At 44.5% G+C, this 22,716-nt stretch overlaps 1 protein-coding gene across 3 annotated transcripts in view; it reads left to right on the plus strand.

Moving 5' to 3' along the window:
* Window positions 1-11,444: 11,444 nt before the first annotated feature.
* LOC137521709 (galactoside alpha-(1,2)-fucosyltransferase 2-like) overlaps window positions 11,445-22,716 on the plus strand; it is a 169,231-nt gene continuing 157,959 nt past the window's right edge. For all 3 annotated transcript variants that reach the window (XM_068241351.1, XM_068241349.1, XM_068241350.1), the window contains exon 1: window positions 11,445-11,569. The gene's annotated coding sequence lies outside the window, so the exon portion shown is untranslated. The remainder of the gene's footprint in view (window positions 11,570-22,716) is intronic.

Genomic DNA, 22,716 nt, shown 5'->3' on the forward strand with positions numbered 1-22,716 from the left:
ATTTTACATTGGGGCCCTCCAAGCACTATATACCGGGGCAAAACGATAGGAATGCAACCACTGCACCCGCGGGGGGCCCGGGGGTCCATATAGGGCCAGCTCAGGGCTGTTTTTGGGGGGCCGGAGGGGTCGCAACATGAGGGGAGAGCATTGGACATCAGCAGAGAGGGGGGACAGTCCCCCCCTCACCTTGGGCTCTCTCCTCTGCACCCCCCTCCAGCATATATCACTGGCAGCAGGTGGCGGGCAGCAGGCAGGAACACATACCTTGCTGCGTACCGCCGACGGAGGTACCTCTAAGTATCTGATTTAAGTCTGTTTAAACAGGAAGTAGCGTGAAGCATTTAGAGATTGGAGACCTCCGCGGTGGATGGAGGTATTTGTCCTGTCCGCTGCCTGTGATATATGCTGGAGGGGAGCGCCCCGAGGGGAGAGCCTGAGGTGAGGAAGGGGGTCCGATCCAAATTTTTGCAGAGGGGCCCGGTGATTTCTAGTTACGCCCCTGACTATGTACATAACAACTGATATGGCAAACCAAAACCAATCAAGGACAACCACAGTATCAGAGGTAACAGTAAAAAAGGGCGCAGGAGGCTAGTGGACAAATCGGGCGCCGCCATTCACTCCCATAATAAATATCGTTTAATGGGCGCCCGATAGGAAAAAAGGGCGCCGGAGAAAAATAACGTTTTAAAAGCGGCGCCCGGAGACTTAATGTTTTATTACTGCTCATGATTACACATTATTTAATGATTTATACATTTTTAAATATTATTTTTAAACGAAAAACAGTACAATATTTTTTTCAAACATTATTTTTAAACGAAAAACAGTACAAATTTATTTATTTTTTTTTACATTATTTTTAAACGAAAAAAACCGCACAATATGTTTTTGAAACTTTATTAATGCTTATCACAAGGGGGTCTTAGGTTTAGGCACCAACAGGGGGGTCTTAGGTTTAGGCACCAACAGGGGGGTCTTAGGTTTAGGCACCAACAGGGGGGTCTTAGGTTTAGGCATCAACAGGGGGGTCTAGGGGTTAGAGATAGGTACAGGGAGGGTTACTTAGTAATTTTTTTTTTAAACGTTATTATACGTTTCACTATTTAAACAAAAGATTAACGTTTTTACAATTGCCGATTTAATGCACACTATTTAATGATTTATAACTTTATAAAACATTAATTTTAAACGAAATACAGTACAATACATTTTTAAACGTTATCCATGCTTATCGTTTAAAACCCCGCGCCCTTTTTTCCCAGCGCCCCTTTTTAACGTACGCATCAGAGGTGCAAGAAGAAGATGGGAAACAGTGTGTTAATGATTACTACTATTCAAAGCACCTATAGAAGTGAATATTATCAGCACAAGACCCTGTGGCCCAACCAAGGTTCCCCCGATGTGGTCACAACCTCTGCACCCCCTATTGCTACGCCACTGGCACTGCCCTTTGCTTCTTCTTCCTTCTGTTTCCCTTCCTTCTCCTCCTGTTCCCTTTTCTCTCACTTCTGTACTCTCTTTTTTCTCCCTTCTGATCCTTTTCCCCTCCTTCCACCCAGGGCCGGCCCGCTCATGTGGCAGGGTGAAACATTTGCCTCAGGCAGCAAACTTCTAGGGGCGGCACCCGCCCGTCCGTGGGTGCGGGGGGGGGGGGGGGGGGGGTCGGCCGCCGAGCCGGAGGGGTAGCGGGCAGGACGGGGGTATTGGGCCTAGCGGTGGGGAGGGGGGGTTGGACCCCCCCCCTCGTCTGGGTCCCCTCCAGCTGTAATAGGAAGCAGCCGATGCTGAATCGTAAGAGGCACGGGCGGGGAGGACTTATCCGCGTTCCAGCATGCGCTCCACTGAAGTCACTTCCTGCATCGCCGTCCACTTACATTTCAGTGCTTTTCTCACACTGAGTTCCGTTTTCTTTGTGTTCTTCCCTTTTTTTATTATCTTCTTGTTCACTGCAGTGCCTAATGGGTGATTTGGTTACTTTCTCCCTCAGGCCAGAAACCCACTGGGATCGATTTTCTGAGCGATTTGAAAGTTCTTGCTAATGTAATGCTATGGGTGTGATCCCACTTAAGCGATGTGATTATATAAAAATCCCCCATAGCGCTGCATTAGCAAGAGCTTTTTCAAGTCACTAGCAATTAGAAAAGGCTGCTAGTGGGTTTCTGGCCTCATTCATCTTAGGCCCAGTGCACACTGAGCGGTTTTATGTGCGATCCGCCGGCCGCATCCGCATGTAAATACGCTTGGCTAATATATTTCAATGGAATGGTGCACACCGGCGGTTTGAGGTTTGTAGCAAACCGCAAACGTGCCTCCTGCAGCACGTTTGCGGCTTGCAGAAGCGTTTCTGCCTCAATGTAAAGTATAGGAAAACCACAAACCGCTCTGAAAAACGATAGATCAGAGCGGTTTTCCAGGCGTTTTTGTTACAGAAGCTGTTCAGTAACAGCTTTTACTGTAACTATGTGTAATCTGCTACACAAAAACGCAGCCAAAACCGCTAGATATGTTTAGAAAACCTCTCTAAACATACCTAAAAATCGCTCGTATTGCGGATCTGCTAGCGGTTTTGGTGTGCACTGGGCCTAACTTCTGAGAAAGTTGGCTTTTGGTCAACGAATACATTAGAATATTTCAGCTGGCTACTTGTTTTACTTATCTCACAATGGATTTACAGAATTAAGTAGCCTGTTACCCACATAACAACAATAAGTGGCCTGGTGCTGCCCCCATAACAGAATTAAAGGACAACTGAAATGAGAGGGATATGGAGGCTGCCATATTTATTTCCTTTAAGGGCCCGTTTCCACTATCGCGAATCTGCATGCGTTTCCTGCATGCAGATTCACACAGCCAATACAAGTGAATGGGCCTGTTTCCACTTGTCAGTTTTCCTGAGCGTTTTTCTGTGCAGGATTTTTCTGCACGGCAGAGCCCTCAGAATTCGCCTGTGTGTGGAATGCATGCGAATCGCCGCTAATGTATTTAATAGGGAAATCGCCTGCGGCTTTGGTATGCGAATTTTCATGCGGATTCGCATGGAAATCAATGGAAAAGCACACCGGCACTGCCATGGTTAAATTCGCATACGGCGTCATCCATGCGAATTCGTGTGCAAATTCGCATGAAAATTCGCATACAACCGCATGCGAAATTCGCATCCGCATGCGAATTTTTACCGCGGCGATTCACACCGCACAAGTGGAAATGGGCCCTTAAGGAATTTCAGTTGCCTGGAAGCCCTGCTGATCCTCTGCCCCTAATACTTTTAGCCACAGACCCTGAACAAGCATGCAGCAGATCAGGTGTTTCTCACATTTTTGTCAGATCTGAGAAAATTAGCTGCATGCATGTTTCTGGTGTGATTCAGGCACTACTGTCACCAAATAGACCAGCAGGACAGCCAGGCAACTGATGTTGTTTAAAAGGAAACAGATATAGCAGCCTCCATATTCTTCTCACTTCAGGTTCCCTTTAAAGTGACCTGCTGCACCCATACAAGTATAAAGTGGCCAGTGCTCCCATAAAGAATTAAGCCGCCTGGTGCCCCCATGAGAAAATATAGAGGCCTTGTGCTCCCTTAACAGAGTAAGGCCTAGAACCCACTATAAGTCGCAAATGGCAATCGCTAGCGTTTAATGAGCAGTTTGTAAGCGATTTCATGAGCGATAACTGGCAATTTTGGTAGCTTTTTAAAAAAAATCTCAGCTTTTTGCCAGCGGTTGTGTTGCGATTAGCGTTTTTAATTCTGATTGGTCCTTTCAATTAATTTTTTTACAGTGTGCAGTAATGCAAAAACGCTAGCAAATCGCTCTGTGTAGGTTTTGATGAGCGATTACCCCAGCATTTATATATTGTGCATTGCAGAAATGCTAACACTAATCGCTAAAAGCTAAAAATGATGCATGTCCTGCATTGGCGATTTTGGTAATCGCAATCGCTCCAGTGGATTTTTGCCTATTCATTAACATTAGCCGAGCATTTAGGGAAAATCGCTAGTGTTTAGAATCGCTCACAAAATCGCTCTAGTGGGTTTGAGCCCTCAGGCTAGGAACGCAAGTGCAAGTCGCAAGTGGCAATCGCTGGGGTTTTTTCAATTAGAGTTTTGTAAGCGATTTTGGTAGCGATTTTAAAAAGTGTAAGCGTTTGGCCAGTGATTGTGATTAGAGATTTCAATTCTGATTGGTCGTTTCAAGTTATTATTATTCTTTTTTTTTTTTTACAGTTTGCAGTAATTCAAAATCACACACAAATTGCTATGTGTAACGATTCATTAACGATTTGCCAGCGCCTCAATACTTTACATTGAAGTACAAATGCTCCCAAAATGCTGCATGTCCTGCAAAGATTTGTATCTGATGGGGAGTTCAGCGTAACCCCCTTGGCATTATGATTCTTTACGGATCTTAGGGTCTAAAAGCACTGCTATTTTTTGCATGCTTTTAGATCCTGAAACCTTGAAAAAAAAAGAATCATGCTGCTAGAGTTCTGCAGCAGCCCAGCACTCACTCACCTCCCTGGGATCCAGCGCTGCAGTTTTCCCTCCGCCCTCCAGGGTGGTGCTGTAACCCTAAAGTGAGATATACTGTAGTGCAGGGGTCTCAAACTCAATTTACCTGGGGGGCCGCAGGAGGCAAAGTCAGGATGAGGCTGGGCCGCATAAGGAATTTCACAATTGCGGCGCATCGCTGCCTCTGCCCGCCCCTCTCACTCTTCCTTCACAGAGAGGGGCGAGGAGAGGCGGCTAGATCCGTGCGGCGATTGACGTCAGGAGGGGCAGAGCTGAAGCTGAAAGCTCTGCCCCTTCCAGGAAATGCCGGCGGATTGCCCCCCGGGCAATTTGGGGGCTCTGCAGCCCTCGTTTAGCGGCGGGGATGTGGCAGATTACTTGGGAGCACTGAATCGAACTATAAGGAAGCTTTTGCCGGTGAGGGCCACAAAATATTGTATCGAGGGCCGCAAATTGCCCACGGGCCGCAAGTTTGAGACCCCTGCTGTAGTGAGTGAGATAGCGATCTCACCAGGGGGGAAGCTGAGCCTCGGAGGAGAGGAAGAAGAATGGTGGCTGACATCTGGATCCCCCGGGAGGTGAGTAAAAACACCCGCATTGCTCTGCATAGACCTCCCAGCGGCTACCATAAGTTCAGCTGATTTACATAAAACGCATATCAAAAAAAGCATGAAAACATATATGCGAACCCCAAACGCATTAAAACGTATGCAAAACGCAAGAAAAACACATGTGCGGGGGAAAAAATGCAAATGCACAGAAAACGCACGGAAAACGCACTAAAAATGCACAAACGCATATGCATCAAAACGCTATGTTTCCCACACTGCCAAATGTTCACCCAGCCTAAAGCTAAGTACAATAATAACTCCAATCACTAACCAATTTTACCACCTTCATGTAGTATGAGGGCCATCAGATGTTGAATACTGTCTTTGAAAAATCTTTGAAAAGACTTGGAAAAATGAAAGATCAAAGATAATCTGCAAATAATCTTTGTAAAAAAGTTCACAAAAAAACTCGAAAGATGCAGACGAAAGATATTTATCTCTCAGCCTTTCAGATTCATCCCAATGGATCTGATCTGCAAACGATTGTTCATAAAACAAGGTCTGTATGAGCTCCCAAGATATAGACTATGAACGCATTTTGCAGGAACTGATCTTTTGCATGTGTAAAGCATCTGTAAACCTAGTACCCACCTGGCGATTTTCCTGATGATTTTCCCGATGATCGGCAATCTTTACGAATGAACGTCGCTCAGCGTCGTGCTGATGACGAAAGACCAACATGGTGGATCATATCTTTAGGGTCCAAAACACCACACAAAGTACCGTGATCGCTGGAAGTCTCGCTCGCGCCGCTGTGTACAACGCGTGACCTCATGCTTAACCCGCCGACAGGAAGCCATCAAGGGGACGTCGCAGGAGCCATCGGGCGGTGAGTACGCAGCTTTAGAAAGATCAGTCTTTCAAACCTCCCTGACAAACCTATGAGGGCTGGAACCCACTAGAGCGTTTTTTTTTTTTTTTTTTAGCCCTTAGGGAGCGCTTTAAATCGCTAGCGATTTCCCTAAACGCTCTGCCAATGTAAATAAATGCAACAAATTCCACAGTAGTGACTGCGATTACCAAAATCACAATTGCAGGACATGCAGCATTGTGGGAGCGTTTGTGCTTCAATGTAAAGTATATAAGCACTGGCAAATCGCTCATCGCAATTTGTGCACGATTTTAAATTATTGAAAAAAAAATAATAATAATAATTTGAAACAACTAAACAAAATTAAAATTACTAATCGCAAATCGCTGGCAAAAAGCCTACACTTTTTAAAAATCGCTACCAAAATCGACGGAAACCTCTCATGAAAGCGCGTACAAAATGCTAATTAAAAATGCAAGCAATGACGATAGGGCTTTGCGATTTGTAGTGGGTTCCAGGCTTGAGACAGGTTTAGGCTAAGTACACACTTTCAATTATAATTGGCCAATCACTGGTCAAATTTGCCACCTCCATGTAGTAGGCGGGTCAACAGATTTTGAATATTAAAGCACACAAGATAAAAGTCTTTGAAAAATGGAAGATCAAAGATAGTCTGCAGATAATCTTTGTAAAAAAGTTCACAAAAGACTGCCACAAATAGCAACAAAATATATTTGTCTCTCAGGCTAGGTGCACAGTGGTCAGTTGCATAACAAGCCTTATAATAACTGTGAATTGCAATGGAGGCCATAGACTTTAAAACAAATCCTGCCTGCAGCGGGTTACAATAACGTGATCCGTTACTGTGAACAGGCCCGTAGAATTGTATGGGCAGTGAGCTGACATGCAGAATTTTTCTGCAACGCAACTGACCACTATGAACATGGCCTCAGTTTTTCAGATCCATCCCGGTGGATCTGATCTGCAGATGATTGTTCAGTAAACAAGGTGTGCGTTAGGCCTAGTTCACAGTGATCAGTTAGGCCTCTTTTCCATGAACTGTTTATAGACAGTGAAATGCCTCTCACACTCTCAAAACTGCTCACTGCTGCCTGGCAACTGCTCACTGCTGCCTGGCAACTGCTCACTGCTGCCTGGCAACTGCTCACTGCTGCCTGGCAACTGCTCACTGCTGCCTGGCAACTGCTCACTGCTGCCTGGCAACTGCTCACTGCTGCCTGGCAACTGCTTGCTGAGCACAGAGCTCAACAGTTCGTGGACAAGAGGCCTTATGTTGCAGAATAATCCTGCATGTCAGCTTGCTGCCCATACAGTTCTATGGACCTGTTCACAGTTCTACATTGTAACTCAACAGGTCATGTTATTCTAACTCACTGCATGCAGGTTTTGTATTAAAAAGTCTATGTCCAGTCTCCATTGCAGTTTACCGTGCGTTATGCAACTGACAACTGTAAGATCTGCAAATATTTCTTATTTTTTGTGTGTACACACATGCATGAAAAAGAAGGAAGTAAATAGACTATGAAAGCATTTTGCAGGAACTGATCTTTTGCATGTGTACAGCATATTTAGAAAGATCAGTCAAACCTCCCGGACAAATCGGGATTATCACAGTTATGCAAATTCTTCAGAGTTGATGCACATTTATATGCAAATGTATCCAGCAGCTTGAAAATGTACCAATACATTTAAACCTGTGTTTAAATTGATTGGTCCATTTTCACACTGCATATATTTGCATAAAAATGTGCATAATTTTAGAAGAATATGCATCTCATTGATCCTTCCTACTGACAAACCTATGAAACAGATGAATTCCTCAGTTTGCAAAGATTTGTATCTGATGGGTATACTCAGCTTAATATAATATACTGTGTAGGTATGGCTCTCATACTAAATGGAAGGTGGTAAAATTGGCCTAAAGGCTCATACACACATCAGACCATAGTCTTTGGAAAATGAAAGATCACAGACCAATCTTACCACCCTTCCTGTAGTATAAGAGCCATACTCTACACAGTCTTTTCTATGGAGCTGAACTCCACATCAGAAAAAAATCTTTGCAAGATGCTGCACACACAGATGTTGTACAGACACAAAAGATCAGTATCTGCAAAAGATCTGTTCCTGCCAAAGATCCGTTCCTGCAAATTGCAATGATAGTCTATGTGATCTGCAGATCATCATACACACATGATTTAACAGACATTCATCTGCAGATCAGATCCACCAGGATGGATTTTCAGATCTGCGGATAATTGCTTGATCTGCAGATGAATGTCAGTTAAATCATGTGTGTATGATGATCTGCAGATCTCATAGACTATCATTGCAATTTGCAGGAACGGATCTTTGGCAGGAACAGATGTTTTGCAGATACTGATCTTTTGTGTCTGTACAGCATCTGTGTGTGCAGCATCTTGCAAAGATTTATTTCTGATGGGGAGTGCAGCTCCATAGAATAGACTGTGTAGGTATGGCTCTCCTACTACATGAATGGTGGTAAGATTGGTCTGTGATCTTTCATTTTCCAAAGACTATAGTCTGATGTGTGTATGCACCTTTAGATCTTTCACTTTCCAAAGACTTTTATCTTATGTGTGTACCTAGCATGAGAATTATTAGCAAGCTCATTGACCACAAGAGATGGTCAATGATATGCAAATAAGTCCACCTGACATGTAATTGAATTGCAAATTCCACAATAAAAATCCACAGGAAGTGATTTTAATTGGCCCAGTTCCAAGCTGCTTACAATTTGCATGAGACCTGCATGCAAGTTGGAATTATTTGTATCCCATTGACCATTTGCATAGATTATAGGGAACTTGGAGCTGTACTTATCCGTTAGCCGGGCGCATTCTCTAGGTGGTGACAAAACTCCACCAGAGTTACATCTTTCCCTACTATCCATGGCGGCCATGAGGGGGAATAGTAATTAGCGCCACCTGCGCCCGGCTAACGGATAAGTACCCTTGGAGCATTTAAAGTGAACCTGAGGTGAGAGTGATACGGAGGCTGCCATATTTATTTCGGTACTTATCCGTTAGCCGGGCGCATCCGGCAGGTGGCGCTAATTACTATTCCCCCTCCAGGCCGACATGGATAGTAGGGAAAGATGTAACTCTGGTGGAGTTTTATTGCATCTCACTCAGTGTAATGAATCTTTTGGTGAGAAGACCACAGTGTTGAGGACAGCAACTCTTGCGACTTATCACTGTCTGACCCTGAGGTTGAAACAGGGACCAGCGGTTAACAAGGCGCTTGCAAAACTGTTGGCGTGGCCAGATAGATTGAGAAGCACTCCCATGAGCAAAAGCTGAAGAGTATCGGGTTCTCATATAGGCTTGAGGTCAGCAAGGATTGGGTAGTCAGACAGGCATGGTTTTGACAACAAGACAGGTACTCAGAAATAGCTTAAAGCTGGCCATACACTAGGCCGATTCCTGCCAGATCGACAGCAGATTTTATCACTAGGATCGAATCTGCTGTCACATCTTTCCCGCAACACGTCGAATTCTGATCCATTTCGTCCGATCCCGTCGATCGCTCCGTGCGGAAAATTACCATCGATTGCCCGCGGGTAGGGAGCGCGTCTCTAGCGGCGTTCGACGCAATAGAGCCCACATACATTACCTGCTCCGCCGGCACGACTGCCCCCGGTCACTGCGTTGGTCTGCCCGGCTTCTTCTAGCCCGGCAGGAAGTTTAAACAGTAGAGGGCGCTCTACTGTTTAAACTTCCTGCCGGGCAGGAAGAAGTAAAGCATGCCGGACCTGGAGACCAGAGCAGTGGTGACCGGGGGCAATCGTGCCGGCGGAGCAGGTAATGTATGCGGGGGGCACCACCACCACCGATTGTGAACGGTTTCAGGCTGAAATCGGTTCACAATCTGTTTGCAGTAAAGTAAGCCATACAATCCCTCTCTGATCAGATTCGATCAGAGAGGGATCTATCTGTTGGTCGAATATGATGGCAAATCGACCAGTGTATGGCTACCTTTAGTTGGCAATGGATTGGGAAGTCAGACAAGCTAGGTTCAGCATCAGAGATCAATCAGGAATCAGGCAGACACTAATGGTGTGTACACACTTGAAAGATTAATGAAAGATCTTAGACTAATTTTACCACCTTTCATGTAGTATGAGAGCACACTCTACACAGTCTATTCTATTGAGCTGAACTCCCCATTATATAAAATATTTGCAAGATTATGCACACAAAGATGCTGTACACATGCAAAAGATCAGTTCCTGCAAAATGCATTCATAGTCTATAAAATCTGCAGATCTCATACACACCTTGTTTAACAGGCATTCATCTGCATATCTGACAATCATCTGCAGATCTGAAAATCCATCCTGGTGGATCTGATCGGCAGATGAATGTCTGTTAAACAAGGTGTGTATGAGATCTGCAGATATCATAGACTATGAATGCATTTTGCAGGAACAGATCTTTTGCAGACACTGATCTTTTGAATGTGTACAGCATCTTTTTATCTGATGGGGAGTTCAGCTCCATGGAATAGACTGTGTAGGTGTGGCTCTCATACTACATGGAAGGTGGTAAAATTGGTCTAAGATCTTTCATTAATCTTGTATGTGTGTGTACACACCATGAGTTAACACGTGAGCATACACTCACAGAACTTGCTGCAATACTACAGCACTGGAGAGTGGCACTCTCCAGACTTAAATAGTCCATTTGGGCACCTATTTGCATAACGTATTATGTACGCACGTGCAAGTGAGCAAACAGGCCCATGAGTTGTACAGAACAGATGCCCATTATGCCCGCGCAAACATCTACACCAATGCCATACGGGGCATGAGTTTATGCCACGCATCAGTGCCCACCAAACCCCTTTCCTGGGCACCTGGGGGGATACACCTGGACGCCTGGTGCCCAGCGAGGAAAGGCACCTGAAATAAGTTGCGAGGAAAGGTACCTGAAATAAGTTGCGAGGAAAGGTACCTGAAATAAGTTGTTTTCTTCCTTACCAAATGCGGAAAGGCTTTGTGAATTGAGCCCATGGGCCTCATTCACAATGTACGCTGAAAAACTGATGTTTTACTGATCAGGTGTTCCATAGCAGTGCAATGTGAAAAATCTTTCAGTTAAAATGCATATGATGTGAACTGACCCATAGCGAAACAAAGACACTACCTTTACCTGGACTGCAACTCATCTAGTGTGAAAGCATCCATAGTGATTGCTAATTTGTGTCATGTGATACATAAATACATACAATTGTAGGAAGGGGGCAGTATAAACTTTTCGGGGGGGGGGGGGGGAGCAGCATGGGTTTGCAACTACGCCACTGATTAGAGAACAAAAATGTGGATGTGACAGAATCGAACACAACAGCCTATCTGCAGGAAGTTACACAAACACTCTCTGCTTCCCGAAACTGTTTTTCATGTCAGCTTTCATGCAAGTCAGTTGGTTTCAGCTTGCAAGTGGTTCATTTTCAGGCAGAAAACGGATATAGGTGGAGTGCTTGCCACAACTTCTGTAACATAAAGATAATGATGTTAGAGCATCTTACATGGTCCACTGAACTGAGAGCACCTGATAAACTGCAGCAGTGACACTGACAACCACCACAAAGGTAAGGCAATGGCTTCCTGCTTTAAAACTGATCAAAAACTGATCCCAAACCGATGAAAACTATGTGTGAACCTAGACTAGCAGCTATAGCAGAATATTAAAGCTAATCCAGCAGAACTACAAAAAAAGTCCAGCTAACAGACATCTAGCAGAAGTTACTTTCACTTTTGAGTACTCGTGCTGCTATTGCTCTCAAAGCAATTCAAGACTATTTGATGTCAAGCTAAGCTGTTGTCTGGTGAAAACGGCAATGTACTGACTACATGCCAGAATCTAAAGCTATGTACACACATACGATTGTTCATTGTGAACGACAAACTAACTTTAAGGCCCCGTTTCCACTATCGCGAATCCGCATGCGTCTTGCGTATGCGGATTTGCATAGACAATATAAGTGAATGGGCCTGTTTCCACTTATGCGTCTGCGGGAGCGTTTTATTGTGCAGAGAAAATCTGCACGGAACACCCTGCAGAATTCGCCTGCATGTGGAATGCAGGCGAATCGCACACAATGTATTTAATAGGGAAATCGCATGCGTTTTCCCCATGCGTTTTTTGCCGCGAATTCGCATAGGTACCAATGTAAATTCACACAGGCAGTGACATGGTTAAAATCGCATATACCCTCACCTATGCGAATTCGCATGCGAATTCGCGGCAAAAAACGCATGCAGAATCGCATCTGCATGCGATTTCATCAGCGGTGGAATCCAGGCGATTCCGCACCGCAATAGTGGAAACGAGCCCTTAATTGACAAAAGAATGACCTAAGTAAAGTTAGTTTTTAAAGGTGTGTAACGATCTGATCGTTAGAACGAACGTTACATCACGTAAAGCAACTATTGCACTTGCGCATCAAAGTGAAAAGTTCCATGGAGAAATATCGAAATGTGCATGTCGAGCCTAGTACGAACGACCATTTTGCAAATGATCGTCGTTGGAAAAAATCTGCCAAGCTAGATCGTTTGTTAACAATCTAGCTTGTCCGCTTGTCCGTCGTTAGACTTAATGGTCGTTGGCTGCTTTTTTCTTTTTTTTTTTTTTTTTTTTTTTAAACGATTGTCGTTTGAAATGAACGGGGAACAATCGTTTTAAACTACTATAGTTGCATGTGTGTACTATATAAATATGTGTGTATAAAAATGTGTGTACTAAATAGAGTGAATATTTATTTTACAATTGGTTTTACAATTAATTAAAGGATGCTTTTTTTTTTTTTTTTTCTCTCTCTGTATGGCCTGGTGCACACCAAAACCCGCTAGCAGATCCGCAAAATGCTAGCAGATTTTGAAAAGCTTTTTCTGTAGCGGTTTAGTTAGCATTTTGCGGTTTTGGGAAGCGGTTTTGGTGTAGTAGATTTCATATATTGTTACAGTAAAGCTGTTACTGAACAGCTTCTGTAACAAAAATGCCTGCAAAACCGCTCTGAACTGCCGTTTTTCAGAGCGGTTTGCGTTTTTCCTATACTTAACATTGGAGGCAGAAACGCATCCACAATCCAAAAAATGCCTCACCCCGGGAGTATGCGTTTCAGCAAAACGCCTCCCGCTCTGGTGTGACCCACCCCATTGAAATACATTGACCAAGCGTATCCGCAGCCGCAAGCGGCTGCAAAAACGCCAAAAACCCGCTCGGTGTGCACCACCAGCCCTATAAGGGGCAGAATTATCATGGACTGAACCAGAACTTTGCACGGGACTAGTCAGATTTGGAGAGCTAATGATTGTTACTCAACAGCATGATTATCAATCAGCTGTCAGTGAATCGATTGCTTTCAAGGATAACTGTAGTGAGAGGGATATGGAGGATGCAATATTTATTTATTTTTAAGCAATACCAGTTGCCTGGCTGTCCTTCCGCCTCTAATACTTCTAGCCATACTAATCCGGCTGCCTCTAATACTTTTAGCCATAGTCCCTGAACAAGCCTATGCAGATCAGGTGTTTTTGACATTGGGCTCTATTAACAATGAGTTACCGCATGAGGTAATTTAGGTAGTGATAAATACCGACTAAAATATCTCCATTTTGAAATTCACAATTTTTTTTTCTCCCTAAATTACCTCTTGCGGTAAAAGTGTGGTAATTACCTCCAAAACTTCTGTCCTGCACAAAAGTTGAGGCCCCACTTTAAATGTGACAGGCTTTCCTGGGTCGTCTGTGTAATGGGTGGCAAGCATATGGGCTGCCCTACAGTGGTAAAAAAAAACTTTTTTTCCGTACATATTACTGACAGTTTTATCACCTGTTTTACTATCAAACATTTATCACACTTTGGGCTCTATTCATAAAATAGTGCGGTAAAAAAAATCTTGGAGGGAAAACACTGCATCGGTATTTGACTTTTGTGTGCTAATTCATAAAAATGTTTACACTTGCGATAAAAGGCCGAGGAATTCCCGCACTAAACTAGAGGTGCAATGCAAGAAAAACGTGTGTGGAGGGGGGGGGGGGGGGGGGGTGCAAACGCACAGAAAGCACACAAGCATATGCAGCAAACAGCTACCTTTACCGCACTGCCTAGTATGTTCCTACCCTGAATCTTTCAAATCTTAATTTAAAAAATGCGGCAAAAACAAAGTTCATGTGATGCCCAACTAGTTTACATAGAAAAAAAATTACATTTTGAATTCAACAGTCATCTCTACTTTAGATGAAGCTGGACAGGTGTATCACTGCTTTGGAAGTAACATGCAGCCTCTGTCTGGGAGCACAACAGGCAGGGCCAGATTTAGGCCAATGCCACCTAGGCCATGGCCTAGGGCACCACAGGAGCAGGGGGACCAAAGCAGCAGGATAAACTGGTGCAGCATTTGCAAGCTTGCAAATGCTGCAATGAACGGGATCAAGCTAGCGCATGACTGCGGTACTCTGCTGCTAGCCACCTGTGCAGCAGCCACCTTGCTCTCTGTGCACGTTTGCATTGTGGCCGGCAGCTATGGACTTGGGCAGCATTGGAGACGGAAAGGAAGAGGAAGCTTCTGCACTGGAGATGAGCGGAGAAATGAGTGACACTGATGACTGCTGTGTTGTGAAGGCGAGCTGCCTACCTATACTGAAAGGGGGGTGGGAAAAGGAAGGATTAAGGGAGTCATCTGGCTACCTATACTGGAGGGAAGGGGGGGAGATAGGTCATCTGGCTACCTATACTAAAGGAGGGTGGCTGGTGACAGTGGCCTAGGGCGGTAAAGAGTGCAAATCCGGCCCTGACAACAGGCAGTGCACCATGCGTTTTCTGCGTTTTGCGGTTTTTTTTTTTATGCATTTTTGGTGTGTTTTGCATTTTATATTTTCCCTAAGGGCCATTTCACACCTGATCATGGTGTTTGGTAATGGATCAATGCATAAGTTTTAACGCTTGTGTTTACATGCATCTTCATATGTGTTAGTATGCAATTTAGCGTCTGTGTATGTCTTTTCAATGTGTTGTGTAGTGCTTTTTAATGCATTACATTGGAGGGGACTGTCAAATGCATTAAAATGGCATATTTGGTTGAAAATGAAAGATGGTGATTTCTCCTTGAAAAGTATTTAAGGGCTGGTAACAGTTGAAGTCCTTTTGGGTTTTGTAGAGCGGAGAGACTTTGCAGCTTTGCTATTTAAAGAGTTTAATTTACATTCATTTATTTTACATTACATTCCTCCATTGAAAGAAAGTGATGCACAGGAAGCTGTGTTTTAAAAATGCTAGCTGCGCTCTCCCTCCCTGTGCTTTTACGTTGACATTCATTGTAACGCAAGCATCACATAATAAAATGTTCTGGGGTAGATCGAGAGGCAACACACAAACGCATTGATAGATCTGAAAGTATATATATTATATATATATATATATATATATATATATATATATATATATATATATATATATATATATATATATATATATATATATATATATATATATATATATATATAATGTGTGTACACACGCACACCTCTATACACACATGCGCACACACCTCTACACGCGCACACACCTCTACACGCACACCTACAGGTGTGTGTATGTATATGTGTATGTACGTATGTATGTATATGTTCATCAATGCATTCCTCTATGACTCCATTGAGGAAACATTATGTGAGGTTTTTCATGCATTTTTGAAAATCATGCAGCAAGTTGTGGGTTTTCAAAAACTCACAATGTAAAACGCACAGATATGCGTTTTTTTTTACATGTCCACAGACATTCATTAGATGCAAAAATGCTAGGGTTTCTGTCTAGTGTGTTCCTAGGCCAGCTGTTCAGCAAGTAGACCAATACTGAAAGACCAATAGTCTCTGACAGATGTTTGCTGACACTCTCTTAACGGCTAGTTCACAGTGCATCAGATGCGTTGCAGTATTACGGCTAGTTCACACTCGGCGCTTGAGTGTCGCTAGCCCGCGATCACATTCGACTCCGCGATCGCAATTTTAATATCTCATGATTCTGCCGCAATTTGCACTTGTGATTCCCGTTCATTACAATGAGAATCGCAGAACAATCGCCCCCAAAACTCTGCATGGAGCGCGTTTGTGATTAATCTAAATCGCAAATGTGCAGTGTAAATTTATCCATAGGGATACATTGTAGCAGCGCTTTGCTGATCGCTGACGATCAGAAAAGCGCTGAAGAATCGCCCGAGTGTGAACCAGCCCCATCTCCCCAGATTGTGACCTTCTACTGTAATTATACAGGTACTGGGTGACGGCTTTCTCCTGTTGTAGCAGATGAGAGAACATAAGGAGGGTCGAATTCCAGCGAGTCGGGCTATAACAAATAAGGCGTCTCACCAGCAAGTTGTTTCACCGCTTAATGTCCGCAAAGCGTGCCATGGCTGTGTAAGACTGCCTGAAATGCCCACACAACGTCCTGGCCTGTTTCAGGATGTCCTCTAAGCCTGGGTACTTTGACACAAATCTTTGACTAGATTCAGGCACAGGTGCCATGCAGGGTACATGTGTCAGCTTTTCCAAATTCAAAGCAGAAAGGAGATTCCTGCCGTTGTCACACATCACGTTGCCGATCTCCAGCTGGTGCGGGGTCAGCCACTGATCCACCTGTTTGTTAAAGTGAACCTCCGGACTAAAAATCGACTCAGCAGCACTGAAAAGGCTTTGTGTTTCTTTAACAGTTTCACAGCATCAGAACTTTGTTTCTCTTATACAAGCTTCATTTTTTAGCTGCACAGAAGAAAACTGCCCAAGCATTTTCCCCTGATGCTGTGCAAAGCATGATGGGATTTCTGATGTTGTTGTTGTTCTCCTCGTTCTGCTGTTTTGGTGAATTTTTTTTTTTTTTTTTTTTTTTCCATTTTGAATTTGACATTTGAAGCCTAGCGTGTGCAGCTGGCAGGGGTAATCAGGACACGAGACAGTTGGAACTGTCTCCTGCTCCTTGTCACCTCCTTTCAACCAAAAAGATGGCTGCCCTCATGACAAAGATGGCAGCCCCCATGAATCCCAAACATTTGCCTGTTCTTTTAAAACAGGGTGGGTAAGAAATTATATTACCTATCTATTCTAATTAACATGACTAATGTAACTTGATGACAGTATGTTTGTTTAGGCTGAAGTTCCCCTTTAAGAGCAGCCAGGAGAGCTGCTCCAGTGTGACTCTCCGCTTTGAGGCAAGACCTGTCTAATATGGCGTGACACCATTGTACCTGGCATGCAGCATAGGCCCTGGGGAGCTGGGGCTGTGTAGCTGGAGGGGAGATCGCAGCACCAGTAGAGTTGAACTGACACTCAGCCGAGGAGGAGGACGACGACAGCGAAGAGGATGTAGCAGGAGGGAGAGGAGGTGGCAGCAGGCCTGCCTGCAAGCCGTGGAGGTGTCACAAGTTGGTCCGCTGCACAGCCACGTACTCCCTGCTTGCCATCGGTCACCAGGTAAGGTTGACCCAATGGGCTTTGTAAGTAATGTACCTGCCTTGACCATGCTTGGCAGACCAGGCATCCGTGGTCCGGTATGGACCCTTGACCCAACGCTGTGCCAGAGATGACGACACTTGCCTCTCAACTCCTGTTTAGCCGGAAGCAGCGTGTGTATCAGCATCTATGACGAGAGGAGATCAGCGGCAAGGGGAATGCAGGAAGGTGAGTAGTTATGCACAGAGCTTCCTGCTGCGTAATTACTCTGCGTCTGAGGGGGGAGCACGGAGGGCGGCCCGGGGAGAGGGAGGGAGAGGTCGGGCTGCCCTCCCCGTGGCTCCGGCTCCCCCCTCCATTATGGGGGGTGGACCTACCTAACCTATACTATGGGAAGCTGCCTATCTACCCTATACTGGGGGGCACCTACCTATCTAACTTATGCTGGGGGGCAGCTACCTAATCTAACCTATAATGGGGGGCACCTACCTAATCTAACCTATACTGGGGGGCAGCTACCTATCTAACCTATACTGGGGGCACCTACCTATCTAACCTATACTGTAGGGCACCTACCTATCAAACCTATACTGGGGCACTTACTTATCTAACCTGTATTGGGGGCACCTACCTAGCTAGCCTATACAGGTGGCAACTATACTGGCTACCTATATTGCAGGCACCTACCTAACTATCCTATACTGGGGGCATCTACCTATCTAACCTATACTGGAGGCACCTACCTGGCTAACCTATACCGGGGGCAACTATACTGGCTCACCTATGCCTGGCTACCTATACTGGGGGCCTATAGCTGGCTACCTATACTGGATTACCTATTCTTGGCTACCTATACTGGGGGGACCTATACTGAGTGCAACTAGACCTGGCTAACCTATACTGCGGGCGCCCATACCTTGCTCGGGGGGGGGGGGCGCAATTTTTATACCCTCGCCCTGGGTGCGTTTTAGCCTAGAAACTGCACTGTCTCACACTCAGATGTTAATTAACAAACTAGGAGTCTTTTCAGAGCCAAGGAAGCTAATCCCAGCAGGAGGCAGACTTGGCGGAACCATTCAGCCAGAATAAGAAGTGAATGTTGTATATGATCTTTAGCATGTTTTAGGAATGCCATTCATAGGAGAGATGTGAAAGTTATCTCATTCTGCTGGTCCGGATCTTGTGAGTATTTTAATAGTAAATTGGGGCCACTGGCATAACCAGCACTCGAGGTATTCCACTGTTTTGTAACCCGGCATGCAAACATGCCCAAGTTTGGTATCATATGAACTGGCATATTCTGAGGAATATGAATCTGTAATGGTCATGGGTGTGCGGAAACCGGAAGCTTGGGCTGGACCTGAGACTCCACCCAAAGATGTACATTGTTCAAAAGTGTCTGCGAGGGACTCCTCCCTCAGTCCTCCAAATTCCACCTTCACGAGAGCACGCTGCTATCCAGGGGACCATGTGGTTAGCGGCCATCTTGTCTAAACTGAACAAAGGAACTTTGCTCTTGAACTGAAACCAGGAACTTTACAAGTTTTCCCAGAAAGGACATATTTCCACAAACTATTTTCTCCCTTTTTCCCAGAAAGGACATATTTCCACAAACTATTTTCTCCCTTTTTTTTTTATTTTTTTTATTTTTCATACTGGCTATTAATGTTTCCATAATTGTTGATTTTAATAATTTTCTGTATACATTATTTATTTGCATTTCAATAAATCGTCAGTTGTTTGTCCAGCTACCCTATTATTCAGCCACACACAGAAACTGAACCCGGGTCTCTGAAGAGACGCTACTATTGTCGCTAGCTAGACAGAATAGAGTGTGTTTAACTGTTTTTTATTTGCAGGTCTAGGCTCAGTCAGTCAGTGGGTGCCTCTGTCCCATGGTAACAGAGGTGGTGGCAGTTATACCCTGAAATAGTGTGTAATTTGTAATTACCGTAACTCACAGGCTCCCTTCTAGTCAGTCTGCTGCCAAAATTGCAGTGGTTTCTGTGCACTGATCGCGACCACAGCTTGCATGGTCTGTGTGCTGAAACCGATTGGAAGGCAATTTGCGGCCCGGCCACTAGGGGCCCTGTGACAGTAGGTATATGCAGTGATGGGTATTACAATGTGCACCTGGCACACACATAGGTAGTCACTGAATGCGCTGGGCCTGGCTGGCAGTGGCATACACAGTAGGAATTACCAAGGCTGTCTATGCAACACAAGTGTCAGTGGGCCACACACACAAAAAAAATAAAATCACAAGAACAAGATTAGCTCTCAAAAGAGTTGTTGAGGAGTGCTCCCCCCTTTTTTTTTTTTTTTTTTTGCAATAAGAATCAGCAAGGAACAAGCTAAGAAGCCTACAAGAGCCTAAGCTTTCCCTATGAGAGTCTGCAGCAGCTTTCCCTTCTCTAATGCAGGCACACGAGTGAGTGAAAAGCCAGACTCTGCCTGCCTTTTATAAGGGGGGGGGGGGGAGTGGCTCCAGGAGGGAGTGTAGCCTGATTGGCTACAATCTTCCTGCTGACTGTGAGATGTAGAGGGTCAAAATTAACCCTCATGATGCACTATGGGGGCAAACCGAACTTCCAAAAAAGTTTGCGGTTCTCCGTGATCGTGAACTATTCGGGTCATCTCTAACCAGAATATGATTGGGATTGATTCTCAAAAATATTCAGAAGGAAGTCTAGTGAAAATTTGAAAAATTGTTCTGCTTGCTGTTCAGTACCTGCAATGAGAATCTTTTATGGAGGGCAAGTCTGCCATTGCGAGCGACCAGGGGTAATGGCCGGGGAATCCTGGTTCGATTCCGGTCCGGAGTGGGAGCCTAAGAAACGGCTACCACCACACATCCAAGGAAGGCATCAGGCATGGTATGCAAGTCCTGAGGTAGTGACAAAAAATAACAATACAGGAGGACTTTCGAGGCCCTGCTGTATTTGACACAGATAGACTTTACTACCTTTAACGTGAATATGTTATGGAGGGCAAGTCTGCCATCCATTCAAGTGAATGGTATGCACTGACTGCCAAGTATAATATACAATGTGCAGTCAAAGATGCAGTGAAAGGTATACAGTGAAACAGCTGTTTGTGTAGTGATGTCCGTGCTGGACTGGTACCATGACGAGAGTGCAAGTGATGGCGGCTTTCCATGACGAGAGTGCAGCTGATGGTCACCGGACTGAGGTAGCTGAATGACAGAACAGTGACTGTCCAGCTGATCAAATTTGGTCTATCCACAATGAAGCAACGACCTTCTTATCTTGGGAGTGCCACCCCCCCCCCCCCCCCCCCGAGACACTCATATAGCCGGCGGTCATTGCTTCATTGTGATACGCAAGCCCCTTCACCGCGGCAAGGTAATGATCACGAAGGGGAATGTGCGCATGTACATGCCTTTTGTTTTGTTGTTGCAGCCGCAGTGCAGCCAGAAAAATTAGGCAGGCATGTAGACGCCCTAGAAAAATTATTATTATAGCGGCCGCTGCTGGCAGGACCCTGGACCCTTTTGGTGGTTGCGGAGAAGGCAGTCAATCGGCCTGCGGGCAGAGATGCTGTGTGGGGAGCGACTTAGTCTTGGGCAGGCAGCCAGTCACACGGCGTGCAGGCAGAGATGCTGTGTATGGGGACTGACTTAGTCTTCGGGCGGGCAGTAGCCCTCCGGGATCCATGCCTCATTCTTTTTGATAAAGGTGAGGTACTGAACACTTTTGTGACTTAGGCGACTTCTCATCTCAGTGACAATGCCTCCAGCTGCACTGAAGGTCCTTTCTTGAGGAGGGCAAGACAGAAGTTGGATGGCAAATTGGGACAGCTCTGGCTACAGGTCAAGCCTGCGCACCCAGTAGTCAATCACTGCTTATACTGTCGATGGTTCGTTCTCTACCATTGGAGGGAGTGTAGCCTGCTGACTGATGTAGAGGATCAAAGCTGTCAATCATGATGCACTATGGGGGCAAACCGAACCTCCGGGAAAGTTTGCGGTTCTCCACGATCGCGAATCCCGGAAGTTCGCCGGCGAACCGTTCGGGCCATCTCTAAAAAGTATATATGTAAATACATTAACTGTCATTTACCGCATTTAAATGTATAATATTTTCCTTTTGAACCTTTAAAATCGATTATCTCAAAAACAATAAGGTCTTTTTGGAAGAAAAAAAAGTCCCTTGTTCCCACTAACCACTTAATGACATGCTGACTTATATAAACGTCCTGTTAGAGCCTCTTTAATGGCTCGAGGACATTTTTATAAGTCAGACAGTGCTGCTGCTGTGCACGCTCCCACGTATGCACGTGCATCCCCGTGCACGTGAAAAAAATAAATAAAATAAAAATACATCTTTATTTCCAAACGATATATTGTCACCATACTTTGTACTAGGGACATAATTAAAATCTTGTGATAACCAGGACAAATGGGCAGATAAAATGTGTGGGTTTTATGTACAGTAGCAGTGTTTATATTAAAACCATAGGGGATGAAATTGGAGAAATAGTGGTTTTTTTTTTCATTTTTTTCCTTGTATTTCCCTTTAAAATGCATAGAAAATAAAGTAATTACTGAAAATAAATATCAACCCCAAAAAGCCCAATTTGTGTTGAAAAAAAAAAAACAAGATCTAGATCATTTCATTGTGATTAGTAGGGATTAAGCTATTGGCAAATGAAAGGGATAAGCACTGAAAGGTGAAAATCGCTCTTGTCCGTTAGGGTAAAAACCGCCTTGGGGTGAAGTGGTTAATATATCCTACAAATTTGGTATTTATATCATGTAAGGGGCCTTTGCTATTAACCGCTAAAGTCGGTGGCTTTTCAGCTTATAATCGCGGCTATTTTTTTTCTGATCACGGGCTGAATACACGAAATAACGGCCGCATCTGTGATTAAATTCTGTGATCGAATCCCAATTACGGATTCGGATCACGATGTCTGATAGTGAAAAAATGCTGTGATCACAGATTGTATCCGAGCCTCACTACCTAGCACTGTCGGTGAGTGAGTCTTTCACAGGGTGCAAAGGTGAAGGTGTGGGAAGCACTGATCCATTAGATTGCATGTCGCGTATCTGGAGAATGTTGCTGATCTTGATTTAATCATAACACTGAACCTGAACACTGGAGAACACAACTAATGCACAAGAACTTATGATATTTGCCCCAAGGGGAGGACTTTTTATGATTCACTGGTTTTTTATGTTTTATTTTATTAGCTCCTTTTTTTTTTTTTTTTTTTTTTTTATATATGTCTTCGTCCTCTTTTATACTATATCCTGAAAAACTGATGCATT

This window comes from Hyperolius riggenbachi, chromosome 6, assembly GCF_040937935.1.
Source record: "Hyperolius riggenbachi isolate aHypRig1 chromosome 6, aHypRig1.pri, whole genome shotgun sequence".
Classification (NCBI taxonomy): domain Eukaryota; kingdom Metazoa; phylum Chordata; class Amphibia; order Anura; family Hyperoliidae; genus Hyperolius; species Hyperolius riggenbachi.